Here is a 10,423-nt window from a genome sequence, read left to right as displayed (position 1 = left end):
GGTGGGAGTGGGAGGATTAAATGAACTCTAGATAGGGCAAAGGGGAAAGGGGAGGGAGGAAAATGGAGAGGGAATAGGAGTAGGAAAGATGGTTGAACGCAATGGTCATCATTACCTTAAGTAAGTGTAAGAAGGCACAAAGAATGTGACTCTATTTTGTGTATAACCATAGATATGAAAAAATGTGATCTATATGTTTAATATGAATTGCAATGCATTCTGTTGTCATATATAATAATTTTTATTTAAATTTTTATTTAAAAAATAAAAGTATCTTTCAAATTCCCCCTCAAAAAAAGATAAAATGACTTTTTCATGATAAAAGTTATTTGATTAAATTTACCATCTGCCAATCTGTGGAGGCAGATATTACAGGATATTGTCAGCAATTAAATACAACATGTATAAAGAAATGTAAAGGACTAATAATATTTAGGATGTTTAATTTTTTAAAATACAGAAGGAATTGCCCTAGTAAATGTTAATAATTATGGAAAAGCTATACTAATGATAAGGAATTGATTAATAGGATAAAATAAAGAGAACATAACCATTCATGCTCCATAAAAAGTTAAAGCCATCTTAGAACAATGTAAATCCTCAAAGTAGAGAAGAAAGTATGGATTTTTTTTTTCATATATGATTCTGGAACAATAATACCTGCATGCCAAGCCATGCGACTAGATCATTCAGGGTCACTCTAGGCAAACTGGGTTGGCACAAAATAATTACACATACAGACCGAAAGTGCCTTTTTCTTAGGGTCTAGTGATGGCTCTCAACCTTAGGGGTCCTTTGGAAAGAGAGAGTTTGCACTTGGATTTTTTATTTTTATAGGGGGCACACAAAGGGAGGTTTGATGGAATGTTCTTTCCAAATAAGGCAAAGGGTCAGATTTCAGGGGGTTGAGTCTAGCTGTGTGATGTCTCCTGGTCAGTAGATTTACTGACACCTTGGTAAATCACACCCATCTCAGGTGCTGTGTAGGATCAAAAGGCAGAGCAAGTGAAAAGGACACACATGTGCACAGCCCAGACAGAGCAGCAACGTCACTCCAGGCCGCTCATGCACTCAAAATGCTTAAAGCTCACACACACAGCTCATGGCTGGCCAGTAACACTAGCACATAACATTAAAAATCAGACCTGGAAACTTAATCTTCACCTAAAAATATTGAACAAAAACATCAAACATGTAAAATCAAGAACAATAATGTTACCAGTTTATAATGCAGTATCTCTCTCTCTTCCTCTTTTCTTGCATTTTCCTTTTTCACTTCTTTCTCTTTTACTTTTTCCTCCTTGAATAAACTCCCCCAAAGGCCATTTGTTTGTGGGGTGAGGATATCGATGGTCTCAAGTAAGGTATTAAAACCCTATCCACGAAAGGAGAAAATCTGGGCAGGAGGGTGTATGGGTAAGTACAGAGTACTGTGTTACGTTTTGGGTAATAAATATAGGGGCATAAAAGCAGTCAAGCATAGGGTATCAGTGCTCATGCTTGATGAAAAGAGCATCCACACAGTAAAGTAGCCTGGCATAGACTATAAAATCCTGAGAAGAGTTCACTGCCCTTGAAGAAATGGGAGCAGTATGGCCAGATATAGGATCTCAGATCTACAAGTGAGAAAAAAGCACATCATGAGTATAAGAGGACAGATCAGTTCATTTTGCTGATTCTCAAGTAAAATAATGAAAATGTCCATGTGAGAGGGTAGTTAGTCCATATGAGAGTGTAGTCTGCCACTGGGTGTTGGGATTCAGACAGAGAATTCCAACATGAAGTGTAAGAACCCAATTATTTTAAGGAAAATGCCTTTTAAGGATGGTCTGGAGCTAAGAGTTTGGAGATATTAAGTCCATCTGACATGAGGTGTGGCATATTAATAGGGCAAGAAAGATAACACATTGGAAGACAACGTAGAACAGAAAGTTAAAGCTCAATCCATGTAAGGAAAGGAACCAGGTAGAAAGGGAAGATGGACCACCTAGACATGTTGGACACTATTATGGTTTAGATACAAGGTGTTCCCCAAAAGCTAATGTTTGAAACAATGCAAGAATGTTCATAGGTAAAATGATGAGTTTTAAACTTATCAGTGGATTAATCCACTAATATGGATTAAGTGTGTAGTAACTGTAGGCAGTAGAGTGGTTTGAGGAAGCAAGTCATTGGGGGCATGACTTTGGAGTTGAGGAAGCAAGTCATTGGGGGCATGACTTTGGAGTTCATTTTTTATCCCTGATAAGCTGAGCGCTCTCTCTCTCTCTCTCTCTCTCTCTCCCTCTCTCTCTCTCTCTCTCTCCTTCCTGGTTGACATGTCCTGAACTGTTTTCCTCTGCTCCAACTTCTTCCATGATGTTTTGCCTAAACTAGGGCTCAGAGCTATAAAGCTACCAACCATGGAATGAACCTATGATATCATGAGTGAAAATAGATTTTTTTCTTCTAAGTTTTTCTCATCAGGTCTTTTGGTCACAGCAATACAAAACTGACTAAAACAGAGCCCCCCCAAATCAAAGAGGGAGTCAAAGGAAGTATCATAGTGCAGACTAAGATGATAGTTTTCTATATACCAGGTATCAAAACATGTGTAGGCTGTAGGTAAGGATTGAGTTAGCAGCCTATTGTGCATTTTTTAGTTGAATGGGTTGGAAATGGCATCTTTGGAGGAGGAGTAAGAGGCAACTGCAGCAAAGGGAGGTTGAATAAACAGTTTATTGATACAAAAATAAACATTTTAATAAATGTATGAAAACAAGCATTTCATAATTATATAAGGGAGCTGAATATATGAAAAGAGAGAAAAACAAAAATAAACTGCACTATTTCATTGAAATTAAAGAATGAGACTGCATGACCAATGTGATTCTGCAACCTGTACACTCAGAAAAATGAGAAATTATACCCCATCTGATTCAAATGTAAAAAAAAGTAGTTAAATAATAAAATATAAATTAAAATTGCAAAAAAATCCTAATATTAAATAATAAAAATCATCAACAGTTAAAAAAAAGAAATTAAAGAATGAGTATGAGCTCATGTTGTACAATATAGATTAATTGATGGAGGAATACATATGTTAATATATATGTTTCCATATCCAAATATGTGTGTGAATATGTGTCTTTACATGTACACATATGTGTATGTTATATATATGTGTGTGTGTGTGTGTGTGTGTGTGTGTATTCTATAGCTCTGTATACTAAGAGGACTGGGTCATAGTGAACCTTCAAACAATGAGTATATCTAGAATTTAAATACTGGTTTAAAAATTCAGTTTGGTGCACTTACAGGAAATGAGGATTCTGAGAGTAAATACTCCTTTCTGTGTCAAGGCAAGGAAAACATAAAATAGAGCTAGAAAATTTTACCAGAAAATGAGAAAGAACTCAAAGGAAGATGAAACATTTTCTAGTTTGAAAGAACCGCTATAATTTCTAATTTCCATCATCCTCATTGGTATCAGTGAGAAAGTTATTATATCTCCTACTGTCAGCCCAGATGAACAGAACACAGCCTACAATGATTTTCTACCCCTCTTAAAAAACGTGTCTTGTTGCCAACATTTAAAAAAAAAAAAAAGAAAGAAAAGAAAAGAAAAAAGAAAAAAAATTTAAAAACCTCTGTAGAATGGTCAAATGGTGAGTTTCCAACTTCAAAGTATATCCCCTTGAGCAGACCTACTTTTTGTTCTTCCTTGCATCATCTACCATAATGGATTGAATGGGAATGTTCTAGTACTTACACTTTACTTAAGGTATACAACTATTTTTTAATACTGTTAATAGCCATCCTAAAAGCATTCCAGGGATGTCAAATCCTGTATCATAAGAAAATATTTTCACATAATGAACTCTCCCTTAACCTCCCTTAACTAACATTGTTTTGTGGAAAACCCTCAAAGTCTAGTCCCATCTGGCTCCTATGAGCATTTACTGACTCTGTATTGTGGTTTCTTTGGTTTATAATTTCATGTGTTCTCTCAAAAGTCTAGCACTATTCTGGCTAGGCTTTATTAATGAAACTCTATTTTTTAACTAAATTGAGAGTAGTTTTCATGAACAAGGAGAATTTCTAAGGAAGAGCTCTTTTTACTGTTATTCCAAAATTAGGGAAGTATAAGCCTTTAACAGAAAAATTTAGGCTGAAGCTGTGGAGAATATAATTCTCAGGGAAATCTAGAAATTGCAGATCTTTAACTGAGGTTTTCCTATTTCATATGTTGGCCTCCTCCTCAACCAGGGCTCTAACATTGGTGTAGTCTATCTTTCAAAACCAATAATTGAATCTTCTCTGAGTTTCTGTTTTTTGTTTTTTTTTAATTGAAACCTTTCAGAAAGACCTTCTTTCTTCACACTGTGCTTTCTACAAAGCATTTACTGATATAGCAATGCCTGCTCAATTCCATTTTCATTATAATTTCTGATTCCTTTTATACATTTCAAATGCATGGCATATTATCTCATCCAGTTCATTTCTCCTGTCAGAATACCAGCTCAGTGAATGTTTTAACCATTGTATCAATACCACATGCCAAGGACCATAAATATTCTATCTACACCCAGTGTTGGGGGCCTCATTACCATCTGACTAATGATGATGATTAAGATGTATTTCCTGGCCTCTCCTGGAACTAACTCTTGTAGGTTGATTGTCCTGGAAATAATCAACAGAATTAAGAAGCAACCTACAGAATGAAAGAAAATATTTGCAACCTATTTGTCTGACAAGGGCTTAATATTCATAATATAAACAACAAAAAACAAATGAACAACAACAAAAAAAACCAAACAATCCAATTTAGAAATGGGTAAAAGATGGGCTGGGGCTGGGGCTCAGCGGTGGAGCATTTGTCTCCCATGTGTGAGGCCCTGGGTTTGAGCCTCAGTACCACATAAATAAAATAAAAAGGTATTATGTCCACCTACAACTAAAAAAAAAATATTTAAAAAAATAAAGAAATGGGCAAAAGAAGTAATGAGATATTTCTCAAAAGAAAACATAAAAATAAGTAAAAATTTCATTAAAAATGCTCAATCTAACTCATCTTCAAGGAAATGCAAATTAAAATCTCAATGAGATATCATCTCACCCCAGTTAGAACAACTGCTATATAAAAGACAAAAATAGCAAATGCTGGAGAAGATGCAGAGAAAAAGGCAACTCTCACACACTTTTGGTTTAAATTAGTATAGGTATTATGGAATCTAATTTGGAACTTCCTTAAAAAGTAAAACTAGTATATGATCCAGAAATTCCACTACTGTATACAGCCAAACGTGATAATATCATTATATCAAAAACATACTTGCATTGCCACATCTACTGTGGTACTAGTCACAAAAACACAGAGTGGACCAATTACTCATGGTTCTTCTTGGTACAGTAAGGAAACTCTAGGCCAAAAACAATCTATGGTATATTTCAAAATGACTAGAAAAGAAGATATAAAACTCCCAACAAATAAAACTAATTAATGTTTGAAGAGATGGAAATGCTTATGTATCCAAACAAGCTTACGAAGAAAAATTTAAGTTGTCTGATACAATAAAGTGGAAAACTTAATACTTTTAAAGTATTTGAAGAATTATAAAAGGGAAGCTTTAAAAATAGTAATTAAAATAAGTTTGATAACTAAAAAATCTTCTTGTCAAACTTCATGTCTTATTGTGGACATGCAAAACTCTGCCTGCTATCTTATTTCCATTTGGTCACTCCAGATCAATAACTTTCAATTCCTTAGTGGCAGATCACTATGTATCCTTTCAAGATTTGGAATACTGCTCATAATTCTACATATTCTTCTGCAAAACTACTTATGGGATTTTTGACAGAAATTCATTAAGGGAGAGCTTCCTATATTTTAGGAAATGTGATCAGTTGAAAATCAGTCTTACACAAAAGTTTAAGAAGTTAATCAACTTTTGAGGAAAAAAAAACATAGAAATCTCAATCACATTGCTAATACTAATTTACCATCAATCTGAAGCCCTGCAAACTATTTATTCTGCTGTAATTCCAGAATTTCCTACTTTCAGTGTTTCACCAAGTCAGCTTTGTAAAGTGTGGGTAATACAGCTTATTTACAACAAAATCATCTGGGCCAAAAATGAGCTATTTTCTTCTGGAAGAAAATCAACTTGAAGATTTTCTGTATAACAATGTTACCTAAAGGAGGACTCTAGGAAAAGTGATTTTGGAGTCCTAGATCCTGATTCATTTCTGGGCAATCAGATTCTCTTTATTTTATAATAAAAACCAACTGTCTCAGACAGTATTTTTTTTAATTTTTAAAATTTGTTCTAATTAATTATATATAACAGTAGAATGCATTTTGACACACTGTATACAAATGGAACACAACTGTCTATTCTTCTGGCTGTACGTGATACAGAGTCACACCAGTAGTGTAATCACACATGTATATAGGGTACTAATGTCTGTCAGACAGTTTTCTTTGGACTGGAACATTTCACTGGCCCTTTCAATCCACATTTGATTTTATTGTATTAACATCCCATAATGCTGCTTTTAGTGATTTGTGCTTTTGTAGGAGGTCATCAGGTTATATTGAAATTATTAATAATATTCTTCAGCAATGAAGCATTTTTGAGGATTTGTTCATGGTGTATGTGAATGAAATTTGAAAGCTATTTTAGAAATAAACAAAATTACTAGTTTTAAAAAATATACATTGCAAACTTAGAGAGTTAAAGTTCTAGATTTTATCTATGTAGACAGTTATAGACAGGAATGAAGAAAATCTTTTTTTCACAACTTAGGATACAAGTCTTAGGATATTTGTATTCAGAATATTTGGCCTTTCTTTCTTCCCTCTCTTCCTTGTCTCTCTCTCTCTGTTTCCCCTCTTTCTTTTTATCTCTCTTCTTCCACTAGAAGTTATATTCAAAGATAATTTTATAAGAAAATAAATAAAAGTATTTTTCTTTATTGTGTATTAAATTTAAAAGTATTCATAATGTTTATTCTGCTTACTCTTACAAATATAAAATCTAAATAAATTAAATACTAAGTAGCAACTTTTGAGATATTGCCATGGAGTTGATGCTATGGACGGTTTTTTTTTTTTTTAATTGAAACATAATAATTGTACATATTTATAGGGTACAGTGATTTTTAAAAATTTTTTTGTTATTTAACTTATTATTATTATTATTATTGCACTGGAAATTGAACTTAGGGCCTTAAGTATGTCAGGCAAATACTCTACCCCAATCTCCCTGGTGTGATATTTTAACACATGTAAATAATGTATAATTATTGAACCAGGGTAATTAGCATTTTCATTACCTCATACACTTATTATTTCTTTGTATTGAGAATATTCAAAATCCTTCTAGTTATTCTGAAAAATACAGTAAGTTATTGTTAACTATAGTCACTCTACTCTGCTATAGAACACTAGAATCTATTCCTTTTGACTATTTCTGTACCTGATAATCAACCTTTCTCTATACCCACCCCTTCTCCTATCTTTCTCATTCTCTGGTAGCCAGAGATCTGTTTGCCCAGCTGGATTTAGGTCTTTCATATGTTCATGAGGTCAACTAAGCTTCCACATCTAATAAGAACATGCAGCATTTCTCTTTCTGTTTAACAGACTCTTTTAGGAAATAAAATAGCTTCTCTCAACACGACTCTAACAGGAACCCTATTAGCAATGTTTCTTGTAAGTTCAACATTTTTACATGAACATGGTTTCAACATGTTATGGTTGAGATGTGGTGTTCCCCAAAAGCTCACATGTGAGACAATTCAAGAAGGTTCAGAGGAGAAAGGATTGGTTATAAGAGTCTTAACCCAATCAATGAATTAATCTCTGATAGGGATTAACTGAGTGGTTGTTGGAGTGGTAGTGTGGCTGGAGGACCTGGGAACTGGGGCTTAGCTTTGGGGGTATATATTTGTGTTTGATGAGTAGAGTCCTCTCTCTCTGCTTCCTGATCACCATGTGAGCTGCTTCCCTCTGCCACATACTCTTCCATGATATTCAGCCTCACCTCAAACCCCAAGGAATGGAGCCAGCTGTCCATGGACTGAGACCCCTGAAACTGTAACATTTTCCCCCCACCCCCACACCTAGATTTGCCTCCTTTATAATTGTGCTGGTTGGGTCTTTTAGTCAAAGCAATGAAAAAGTTGACTAAATCAGAAATTGGTACCTAGAGTGGGGTCTTTGCTATGAATAACCTGACCATGTTGTTCATACGTTTTTGGAGCATTTTGGAATTGGTGGGTAAAATTTTGTAATGTTCAGCAGTGCAAGCTGGAAATGCTTTAGATTGTTGTAAGTAGAGCTTAATAGTTGATTCTGATGGAGGCTCAAAAGACCAGAATGGCAACAGAATCATGGTCAGTGAAGACAGGGCTCAAGAGAGTTCAGAAAAGGAGGACTCTATTGGAATTTGGAGTAGAAGCCATTTGTATTATGTTCTGGCTGAGAAGTTTTCTGTGTTTTGCCCTTGTCCTGAGAATTTCTGTGAAGCTGACTTTAAAAGTGATGGTATTTAGTCTGGTGGAAGAAATGTTTAGGCAGCATAGCATTCAGGTCATAGCTTCGATTGCTGGAGGCTTTTAGACAAGTTTTTTTGTGAGATTCAGAAGCAGAAACAGAGCAAAAATATTTGAAAAACTTGAACTTGAAAGACAGGAGTAAAAATAGGGCTAAAGAAGTAGCAGTTTTTAAAGATACTACTGCCACTACAGAAATGCTAAAGACTTTGCACAGACAATAAGAAAGATGGTTTGAAGGCATCTCAGGAGCTAGCAAGACCTCACCTATCTTAGCCTCAAGGGAGTAAAGGTAAAAATTATCTGGAGAAGAGAGCACTGGGACACCTTTCTTGCATGAGAGGGCCTAAAAGTTTTTTCAACATGGTCAGCTACCCAGAAACTCAGAGACTGCTGCAGCTGGGGTCCCTGAAGGTGTGGCTACTATTCAAGATGGCAGCAGATCTTGGTGTCAACTATGTGGTGCTGGTTCTGCATAAATGCAGGATGTAAGAATTAGGGCTTCATGGAAATTTCCACCAAGATTTCAAAGGAAGGTCTTGGAAGCCAGACAAAGTGCAACAGGGTTGGAATCCCTGAAGGTATTGCCTGAGAAGGCAAGGTGTGGAGATTAGAGGAAGATGCCAAAGCTGCAGTGGAGGCCCCCAAGATTAAGAAATGCCAGTAACATGGGACATTGTTCTAGTAAATCTGTAGGAATTGATCAGAGACAAGCCAACAGAAAGGCCCCTTGGAATGTAACCAATAAGGTCCCAGGGGTGGAGTTACACAAGCCCTTTAGAGATAATATCCTGCCATGTGCTCAGGATGCAGGACACAAAACTACAGGATCTGTTTGCCCAGCTGGATTTAGGTCTTCCTTTGATCCCATACTTTTCTTTATATGACCCTATTTTTGTAAATAGAAATATTTTTTTCTATAGCTTTATATATCAGATACTTATAAATTGCTTTTTACAGGAGCTCACAATGAGAGATTGCTTTGAGCATCAGAGAAGACTTTGGATTTAAACTTTGAGCAATCTTGGAACTGTTGAAAGTACGGAGACTCTTGGAAATGGACAAAATATATTTTACATTGTGACATGGTTGTGAGCTTTAGAGGGCCAGGGGCAGAATGTTATGGTTTAGATGTGGTGTCCCACAAAAGCTCACATGTGAGACAATGCCAAAACAGTTCAGAGGCAAAATCATTGTGTTATAAGAGTCTTAAGCCACTCAGTGAATTAATCCCCTGATAGGGATAAATTGAGTGGTAACTAAAGTGGTAGGGTGTGGCTGAAGGAGGTGTGAATTGCGGTGAGGCTTTGGGTATATATTTGTATCTGACAAGTGAAGACTGTCTCCTTCTGATCACCATATGAGCTGCTTCCCTCTGCCACACACTCTGCCATGATGTTCGACCACACCTCAAACCAGAAGGAATGGAGCCTCATGGACTTGGAACTCTAAAACTGTGAGCCCCCAAATAAACTTTGTCTCCTCTATAATTGTGCTGGCACAGCAGTGAAAAAGCTGACTAAACCACCACATGAACATGGGCTATGATTATTTGAATAATTTACCATTGAGAAACTGATGTGACTCCATTTTTGAAAAACCAGCCTCTACCTCAGAGCAAGGCCTGTCCAAGTGGGGGGGGTGAGCCTTGTTCTTGAAAAACCCACATAGTGTACCTAGGTACTTAGCTACACTGCTGAGTTGTTTGTCTGTAAATAATAGGAGTGAGATCTGCGGCACCAGGTGTCCCTGTCTCAGCTACACTAGTTCCTGGAAAGACCAAAGAATGTTTGAGGCCTAAGGTCTAACTGTGATAACCCTAGCAACAACCAATTAGCATGAGACAGGGAAGATATCTGGAATGCCAGGCGAACCCCCCCCCCCC

Source organism: Marmota marmota, unplaced genomic scaffold (genome assembly GCF_001458135.2).
Source record: "Marmota marmota marmota unplaced genomic scaffold, marMar, whole genome shotgun sequence".
Lineage (NCBI taxonomy): Eukaryota > Metazoa > Chordata > Mammalia > Rodentia > Sciuridae > Marmota > Marmota marmota.
Note: the sequence above shows the minus strand (reverse complement) of the source record.